The sequence below is a fragment of the Papaver somniferum genome, chromosome 4, assembly GCF_003573695.1.
Source record: "Papaver somniferum cultivar HN1 chromosome 4, ASM357369v1, whole genome shotgun sequence".
Lineage (NCBI taxonomy): Eukaryota > Viridiplantae > Streptophyta > Magnoliopsida > Ranunculales > Papaveraceae > Papaver > Papaver somniferum.
Genome location: NC_039361.1, coordinates 144480507 through 144490845, shown reverse-complemented (window position 1 = coordinate 144490845; position 10339 = coordinate 144480507). Strand labels below are relative to the sequence as shown.

Below are 10339 nucleotides of genomic sequence, written 5' to 3'. Positions count from 1 at the left end.
ATGTCGTGCCAAAAACGTAAGCTCCTTCCATCTCCCACCTTGATACCCACCACAACAATGAAATCTTGCTTAGCCTTTGCAATTACATGCCATAAACTCTTACCTACAACCTCACTAGCAATAGCAGGAATTATACAATTCTCATTGGAATTTGTTTTCTCCACCATTATCTTCCTCCACCAATCCCCTTTTTCTTTAGCAAATCTCCAATGCCACTTTGAAAGTAAGGATCTATTCAAATGTCTCAAACTCCTTAAACCTAGACCTCCAAGTTTCTTTGGCTTACATGCTTTCTTAAAACCAACCCAGCTCATCTTTTTTTATGTTTTCATCTTCCCCCCACAAAATTTTTCTCATTTAAGCTTCTTCTCAACCGTCACTGGTAATTCTATAAGAGACATAAAGTAAGTCACCAAACTCTCAAGAGAATAACGAATCAGTGCAATGATGAGTGCCAAATATTGTATATATTTATCCCTTTTTGTTGGCATTTAACTCATATGTTGTGCAATAATTCTACATTTTATCCCATATTCTGTATTTTCATTGTTTTCAAGAATAAATATTTTTCTTACTTAATTTTATATTTTTAGGTAATAAATAAAGTCTGGATGAATTGCGGAGCGGAATAGAGCAGAAAAGTAGTGAAAAGCCGGGAGGAGTTACGCAAGGAAGCCGCGAAGAACGTTGTGCATAAGACCAAGAGGCTAGGAATGGGCTTGAAGAAGAAGAATTGTCCTTAAAGAAGACATGGGCTTGGCGTACCCAAGGCCCAAAGCCCTTTCTCAAACCCATTTCCACTATCCAAGCCCGTATCGGATTTCAGCCGTCAGATCGAAGCATTTCAGCATCCTACGGTCGCTCCATCATCGCACATCAAACTCCGAAGCTCCCGCTTTACATCGCAACGCCCATTTCCATCTTGGGCCGTCCTTTTCGTTGCATTCCTCCATCCGACGGTCGCTACCCACAGCCTCCCATCTCATCGTTGGATCCACCTACCATCGTCACATCCTACGGACCAGATCGCGAAACATCATCCCTCGCTGCAACCGCTACACACCATAGTGACCAAACCCTATACTACCACCCAAACACTCCCTTCTTCCCAAAACATCGATCTCATCTTCTCCACCCGACCATTTCCAGAACCACCACCACCTGCTCTACCCTGCCACCATCTTCCCCGACCATCCCAGTTCGTCTCGAGCTCCTTCCCATCACCTCCCAACACCACAGAAACCCATACCCATCAGTCCTTTCCCCCTAGCCTAGAGTTCTTATCAAACTCATATCTCTGCATCCTAGGTATGGAGTTGATAAGAAATCTCGAGCTAGGGTCTCACTTGGAGCGACAGGGAAAGCAGAGAAAGCATCGTACAAGTATGGTTGAAGCTATTTTGGTCAGTATGTAGGTTAATTTTTATTAATTTACAAAACCCTAATTTTCAAATTTGGGGATTTTCCAATTAGGGTTTGTAGAAATTTAGGGTGTTGAAAATAACTATAAATTGATGATATGGGTGTGGTGGAAAAGCTCTCTGGACTAGCCAGTAGAGAATTGGCCACAGAATTTTTATGAATTTCAATTTCAGTGCTTATCTGTTGACAGTTGAAATTTGCTTATGTTTGTAGTTGTCTGATATGTTGCAAATTGTGTCTAAATTATATCTTATGATGAATGTATGTTGCTACTTCATGGTTAGCATGAGCTAATCAGCTTCAGGCCAAGGCTCAGTGAAGCCTTGTGCACTGTCAAGTGTGAATGAGCTAGGATAGTTACTTCCTTGTATGTTTTGATTGTGCAAATGAGAGATGCCAATGCTCATAGAGCCTGTGATTGGCTGTACTGTCAAAAGACAGCCAATGCTAGGGGTAGACTAGTGAGCAATTTGGTGTTCTTCCATTTCTAGTTGTATGCTTAGGAACAAACATAACCTAGACCATGTCATTTGATTAGGACACAAGGTGGATCATAAGCCTTGGCTTACCCACCAATTCCCTTTCAGTCACTTATATTTTCAGTCCTGTGTGTTTGCAATTTAGTTATTTTCCTGCCTTTTATTTTCTTGCACTTTGTAGCTACTGTGCACTGAAGTCAGTGCACTGAACTCACCTTGCCCTTGGCTTCCAAGCCTTGGTTCTTTGCTTATCTTTCCCTGCTGTGGTTCTAGTCTGTTTTTCATTACTTAGCTTGGTTCTTTGCTGATTTGCCCTGCTTTGCTCTCTGCCATAGTGCATTGTCACTATTGTTAGCCTAGGAAAACTTCTCATATGCTCCTCTCCCTGTGGACAAACCCCTACTCACCCTTTTATTACAAATCTTGACCTTGTATACTTGCAAGTGTATTGTGTGCATCTTAGAACCACAACAAGTTTTTGGCGCCGCTGCCGGGGAGCTGGCTGCCATATTTTTGAAGTTTTCAGAGTCTGCTGCTGTTGTTGGCCCTGCCAAGTTGCTGCTGTTGCTGTTGCTGCTGCCAACTGAAGCTGCCTAGCTGCTGTCAACTGCTGTTGCTTCTGCCAAGCTGCTGCCAACTTGCTGCCAACTGCTGCCAACTGAAGCTGCCTAGCTGCTGCTGCAACTGCAAGTGTTGCTGAAGCTGCTGTGAAGCTGCTGCTGAGAAGCTGCAGATTCTGCTGGTGCTGCTGCTGTTGGTGTGCAAGTGTTGGTTTCTGCTGCTTGTGCTGCTACTGGTGCTGTTGCTGTGCAGCTGCTGCTGTTGCTGCTGCTGCCAAAGCCAAAGCCAAAGCCTGCTTTCTCTTCTGCTGGGCTTGTGCCAACTCTCTGCTGCTGGGCTTGTGCCAACTCTGAACTGGGCTTGAACCAACTGAGCTGGGCTCAGTAACCTCAACTTCTGCTGGGCTTAGTAACTTCTACTCCTGGGCTCCTTCGCTGCTGCTGCTGGGCTTGGACGTGAGCTGCTAGGACGATCCTAAAGCCCAACTGGGCTGTGCAACTAAAAAGGGGACTAAAAGCCTATTTTTGGGCTTCCCTCCAAAAACAAGTAAGCCTAACCCATGAGTTAACCCACTTGGGCCTCATTTAAATTCAAATTTGGGCTTGTAATAATTTATTTAATTATTTATTTTGGGATTGTAATAATTTTTATTTTCTTTTTCTTTTTTTTATTTGGGATTGTAATAATTTTTTTTATTTTCTTTTTTTGTTTTTCTTTATTTTTCTTTTATTTTTCTTTTTTCTTTTATGGGTTTGTTTTAATTATTATTATTGTTTTTATTTTCTTTTATGAGTTGTGATAATTTATGCTAGGTTTAGTTCAAAAATTTTCAAAAACCCAAAATTTTTAAACCAAAAACAAAACCCCTTCCTTAAACCAAAACCCATTCAAAACAAAATCTTCATAACCCTTGTGGGCCAAACTGTTTCCGATTGCTCTGTCTGACCAACATGTTAGTTAAGGTACCTACTAGGACATGATTGTGACCTACAGAGACCAGACAAACAGACTTGTTAGAATTAACCCAGACGAACCTATCGAAATTCTAAGTTCTGAGGGAGACAGTCCAGATCAACCAGAAACAATGGGAGAACCCCGTACCCTCAAGGATTATATGTACCCAACTAGAGCCAGTCAACCTTCTTGTATTTTGCTGCCCGAGGCTAATGGCCATTATGAGCTGAAATCAAGCACAATACAGATGCTTCCTATTTTCAGAGGTGTTGAGAATGAAAATCCGTACCACCACGTGAGAGAATTCGAGGAAATTTGTGGAACTCTGCGTTTCACTCAAATGACCGACGAAACCCTGAAGTTAAGGCTTTTTCCTTTTTCCCTGAAAGATAAGGCAAAGTCCTGGCTCTATGCTTTACAGCCTCAATCCATCATGACATGGGATGACCTCACAAAGGAGTTTTTCAAAAAGTTTTTCCCGAACCACAAGACTGCGACAATTCGTCAAAGTCTGAATAGCTTTGTGCAATTAGAGGGTGAGACCTTAGCTAGATACCTGGAGAGATTCAATGAATTATTGCTCCAATGTCCCCATCATGGTTTTGAAAAATGGAGACTTGTGCAAATTTTGTATGAAGGTCTAGATGTGTCCACCCGAACAACGGTTGAGTCGATGTGTAATGGTCTATTCGTAGACAAAACTGCTGATGCGTCTTGGGACTTCTTGATTGAAGTAGCTGAAAAGACGCAACAGTGGGAATCCATCCGTGAACCCAGAAAGACTACATCCGAAGCGAAGGCTTTTAGGATTAAAGCAGATTTCGAGGGAAGAGCAAACATGGCATCAATAGTTAGGAGATTAGAAGAGTTAGAACTACATAAAAATTCAAAACCTTCCACCACTACTCTCCGAGAACATGTCGCTTCGTCTGTATGTGCCGCTTGTAACGATCCCAACCATCAATTCCAAAATTGTCCCGATTTGCTTGCAGTCCAGGAATCTAGGCTTGAACAGGCACAGGCCATGTTTCAAAAACAAGAGCATAACCCCTATTCACAGACCTACAATCCAGGATGGAGAAACCACCCTAACTTTTCATGGTCCAAAGGACCCACTCAGGGAGGACCATCTCAACCCAATCAGAGCTATCAAAACAATCAGGGATATCAGAACAATCAAGGTTATCAACATCCTAGGAACCCTCAACAACAATCAAACTCTCAACAATCTTATCCTCAACACCATACCGACAAGAGATTATCCGCTCTAGAGGAGATGTTCCAGACTCTGATGCAAAGTCAGAAAAATCTAGATCAAAAAATGGATCAAATATGTGAGAGGGAAAAGGGTAAACTTCCTAGCCAACCCCAACAAAATCCAAAGAGGATATTTCAAACAGGCACAACATCCTGCACTGAAACCTCACCCGATCAAGTCCATGCCGTTACCACCCTCCGAAGTGGTAAAATCATCGAGAACAACGTAGGCGAACCCAATGAGTCTGATACAAATTCCACGTTGTCTCCACAACCCCAGAAAACCAAAGAATCTGAGCAAGTTGGAAAGCCTGACAATTCTACTACTGCGAATGTCCCTTTGCCAACTCATTCTCCTGTTGCCCCATTTCCTCAAAGATTGATCTACCAACAGAAAAGTACCCATTATAATGAGATGTTAGATCTATTCAAGAGAGTCAACATCAACATCCCTTTTCTTGAAGCAATTAGGCAAATCCCTGCTTATGCTAAATTCCTCAAAGACTTGTGCACTCAAAAGCGCAAGCTCAATGTGCAGAAACGTGCTTTCTTAGCTGAGCAGGTGAGTTCCATCATTCTGAACAAAACTCCACCCAAGTTTAGGGATCCAGGATGTCCAACAATTTCTTGCACTATAGGAGAACACACGGTCAATAAAGCGTTATTAGACCTAGGTGCAAGTGTTAACCTACTGCCATATTCTGTTTATGAGCAGTTAGGTCTTGGGGAGTTGAAGCCAACATCTATCACTCTACAACTGGCAGACCGATCTGTCAAGATTCCTCGTGGAGTGGTCGAAGACGTTTTGATCAAGGTTGACAAATTCTATTTTCCCGTAGACTTCATTGTCTTAGACACTCAACCTGTACAAAACCCAGACTGTCACATTCCTGTCATCTTAGGACGTCCTTTCTTGGCTACGTCCAACGCAATCATTAATTGTCGTAATGGAGTGTTGAAACTGTCTTTTGGCAACATGACGGTAGAATTGAATGTGTTCGATATTAGTCAACAACCTGTGAATCTTGATGATGATGATGTGCATGAAGTTAATATGATTGAAGGATTAATACAAGATTCGTTGACTAACATTCTACCTGTCGACCCCTTTCAAGCATGTATGGAGAACTTTAACTCAGATTCCTATGATGATGCATACTGTAGTGACGTCCTATCCCTGCTCGAATCTGTACCTCAAATGGACGTCACTGAAGGAAGATATAAAGTGGAACCACCCTTACTCTCTGATTCCAAGCTCATTCCATCCATTGTTGAGCCACCCAAGCTTGAATTGAAAACATTGCCTAGTACGTTGAAGTACGCATTCCTAGATTCTTCTGATACTCTACCTGTCATTATTTCATCATGTTTAGACACGGAACAGGAAAGTAAGCTTTTAGAAGTACTTAAAGAACACAAAGAGGCCTTAGGATGGACCATCTCAGATCTCAAAGGAATTAGTCCCACCATTTGCATGCACCACATTAACCTTGAAGAAAATGCCAAACCATCTAGGGAGATGCAAAGGAGACTTAATCCTAACATGAGAGATGTAGTCAAAGGAGAGATCCTGAAACTACTTGATGCGGGTATCATATACCCAATTCCCGACAGCAAATGGGTTAGTCCCATTCAAGTTGTGCCTAATAAGTCAGGCATTACTGTTGTTCAGAACGACAAGAATGAATTAGTCCCTACTCGTACAACCACAGGATGGCGAGTATGCATCGACTACAGGAAGTTGAACACAGTAACAAGGAAGGATCACTTCCCGCTCCCTTTCATTGACCAAATGCTAGAACGTGTGTCTGGACACAGTCACTACTGCTTTCTAGATGGCTTTTCCGGTTATAACCAAATCCACATTGCACCAGAAGATCAGGAAAAAACTACGTTCACGTGTCCCTTTGGGACGTTTGCTTATAGACGTATGCCCTTCGGGTTGTGTAATGCACCTGCTACTTTTCAGCATTGCATGATGAGCATTTTTTCTGACATGATAGATAGTTTTCTCGAGATCTTTATGGATGATTTCTCTGTTTTTGGTTCCTCGTTTGACGAATGTTTGAAGCATCTTGCCCTCGTGATATCCAGATGTAAAGAAAAGAACCTTGTTCTAAATTGGGAAAAATGCCATTTTATGGTGAATTCAGGAATAGTTCTAGGACACATCATCTCAGAAAAAGGAATTGAAGTGGATAAAGCTAAAGTTGACCTCATTCAACATCTACCACAACCTTGCTCTGTGAAGGATATCAGATCATTTCTAGGTCATGCTGGTTTTTACCGGCGATTCATCAAAGATTTCAGCAAAATCTCCAGACCTCTGTGCAGTCTTCTCTCCAAAGATGTTGCCTTCAATTTCGATGCTGCTTGTGTGAAGGCATGGGAGGAATTAAAAACCTTTCTCACCACCGCTCCTATAGTCCGACCACCCGATTGGAAGCTTCCGTTCGAACTTATGTGTGATGCCTCTGATTATGCTGTTGGTGTTGTTTTAGGACAGCGAGTTGATAGACTACCATATGTGATATACTATGCTAGCAAAACCCTTAATGATGCCCAACTCAATTATTCAACTACCGAGAAGGAATTGCTTGCCGTCGTTTTCGCATTAGACAAGTTTAGATCTTATCTGATAGGGTCTAAGATCATCATATACACAGACCATGCGGCTTTGAAGTATCTTCTTTCCAAGAAGGATGCTAAAGCTCGCCTTATTCGATGGATACTCTTATTACAGGAATTCGATCTCGAAATCCGTGATAAGAAAGGTTGTGAGAATGTGGTTGCTGATCATTTGTCTAGATTAACTTTAGAGTCTATTGATAAATGTGAGCTGATTAGAGAATCATTCCCAGATGAACAGCTGATGTCTATCTCAGACCTTCCTTGGTTTGCTGATATCGTTAACTACCTTGCTGCAGGTAGGATGCCCTCACATTGGTCGAGACAAGACCGCTATAAGTTTTTGGCTGAAGTTAAACATTTCCTTTGGGATGACCCATATTTGTTTAAGTACTGCCGGGACCAAATCATTAGGAGATGTGTCCCCAACACCGCACAGAAAGATGTGATATCTTTTTGTCATGACCAGGCATGTGGAGGCCATTTCAGTGCCAAGAAAACCGCTGCAAAGATCTTGCAGTGTGGATTCTATTGGCCATCATTGTTCAAGGATTGCCATGATTATTGTGTTGCTTGTGAACGCTGTCAAAAGCTAGGAAGCATTTCGAGGAGAAACATGATGCCATTGAACCCCATTTTGATTGTGGAGATTTTTGATGTGTGGGGGATCGACTTCATGGGTCCATTCCCTATTTCTGACGGTAGATTGTACATCCTAGTCGCAGTTGATTACGTTTCTAAGTGGGTAGAAGCCATAGCAACCAGAACAAATGACCACAAGGTGGTACTTTCATTTCTAAAGGAAAATATATTTGCACGTTTTGGTACCCCTAGAGCTATCATCAGTGACGGCGGTTCACATTTTCGTAACAAGTACTTTGAGTCTTTAGTACGCAAGTATGGCATAACTCACAAGGTTGCTACTCCGTACCACCCTCAGACTAGTGGACAAGTAGAAGTTTCTAATAGGGAAATTAAGCACATTCTGGAGAAGACGGTCAACCCGTCTAGGAAAGATTGGTCATTAAGATTGAATGATGCTTTGTGGGCCTATAGAACAGCTTATAAGACACCAATTGGCATGTCCCCCTATCGTCTAGTGTATGGAAAGCCGTGCCATCTACCTGTGGAATTAGAACATCGTGCCTACTGGGCAATCAAGGAGCTGAACTTCTCTCTGGACGAAGCTGGAATTCATTTTTTTAAGCAATTCTAAAATTTCTTCCTTTAGAAGGGATCCTAAGAATGAAGCTATTCTCATCCATAGAGATATTATAGATGATAGTAACACAAAATATTGAATTAGTGGTTCTATTCAATCAGGTAAGTAAAGAAAATATTTTAAAGTAATTAGTTAACATATTGCTAAATTTCATATTAATCATGGGCTCACTTCATCCTGATTGTTATTTATGCATTCGATAGTAGTATTCCATTTCCTTTTTATGAGGGGTAACTACGTAAAATCATTTGGTATTATTTTCTCCTAATTCAATCGTGTTCTCTATGGATTGTTGTTTTGCAATCTCTTCTTGGGTATTATATAGATGTCCTAAAGCTCTTGGTTTGTCTTATATGCATTCAGAGAGATGTGGGGATAATATACTAGACTTCAAATTATCAATTAGTTTGAGGAGTTTATAAAATATTCTTGACGACATTCCAAATACTTCTTTTTTCTAATCCGGAAAGTTAGAAGCTAAGAAATGAAGATTGGAAAGTAGAGAATTTGTCAGTCATCAGTGCTGGAAAGATTTCAAGAAATGAAGATAACCTGAAGACGGGACGGTTCTTAAGCCAAGTGTCATAGAATTTAAAGATCTGTTCCATCTCGGACAAAACTTGATATAGTGTTAAGGCTATATGACCGTGGTCAGAACGAATAACTACATTTTGTGTTAAATTAACTCTAGGAAATTGAATATTCCTTATACATTATGTAATGTTCTATCTATGAATGTTGCTATTTCCTGTTTAATAATTCCAAGTAAACTCATGGTATATAAATCCAAGATCCATTACAAATCATGTTAAAATCCCCTATAAAAACTCAGGGCTTATTCCTATTGTACGACATGAATGTTTTATCTAAATCGCTTGGAAGACCCAAAGTATGGAATCGCTCCTGCTACGAATTTCTCCATCGACATCCGCAACTTCACTCAACGAAATCTATCTACAATAGTCAACTTCAGTTCAAACCTACAGTCATATCGGTGAAATGCGTGACACGGAGTATTTCAACATTAAGAAAAGATGTTGAACATGCTTTTGGAATTTTGAAAAAGAAATTCACCATTATTTGTAGCCTATATCATTTTGTTAGTTCAATTCAAATAAACAGGGTTATGCTCATTTGCATGACATGTTCATCAAAGAAACCCAACGTAATCCTTCTTAGACTGGGTTATGCTCATTTGCATGACATGTTCATCAAGGAAACCCAACGTAATCCTTCTTAGACTAGTTATCCAGGCCTGGTGTCGTACCGTTACATGGAGATGGTACAAGGGAATATAGGATTATCACTGGAGAATTCAAAACTGGGATTTCGCTAAGAGATAATGTAACTGCAGAATTGGGATGAATATGAAGCCAAGATCGGGAATGCTTGAAGTTTAAGTAGTTTGATTTTAATCATTTTTATTGTTATTTTTTTTAGCTAGGTCAATTTATGTAACTTTATTTAAATGTAAACTTTAATTTAATTTTAAACGTACTTTAATCTAAAGTTGAATATTATATTTAGGGACTACTAAAATATTATGAAAAACACGTTCGAGTTCGATTCCTCGAGAGAAAAATGGACATACATTGATTCACCGTAGGGAATGAATGACTCAAATATAGCATGGGTGCTTGAAACTTTGCCTTATATAAGGCGGGGTTTAAAACTTTACCAACATCCAAAATCCAAGATAAGTCTCGATTTTCAAACACCAAATGTAAGTTCTAGCGCATCTTAGGTTTCAAACGCATCTTATATTTTGAGCGTATGCTAAGATCGGAGTTCTTTGTCGCCTATAAATAGGTAATTT

At 40.5% G+C, this 10339-nt stretch overlaps 1 pseudogene; it reads left to right on the top strand.

Moving 5' to 3' along the window:
• LOC113273238 overlaps positions 1–10339 on the top strand; it is an 89069-nt pseudogene that overhangs the window by 19051 nt on the left and 59679 nt on the right.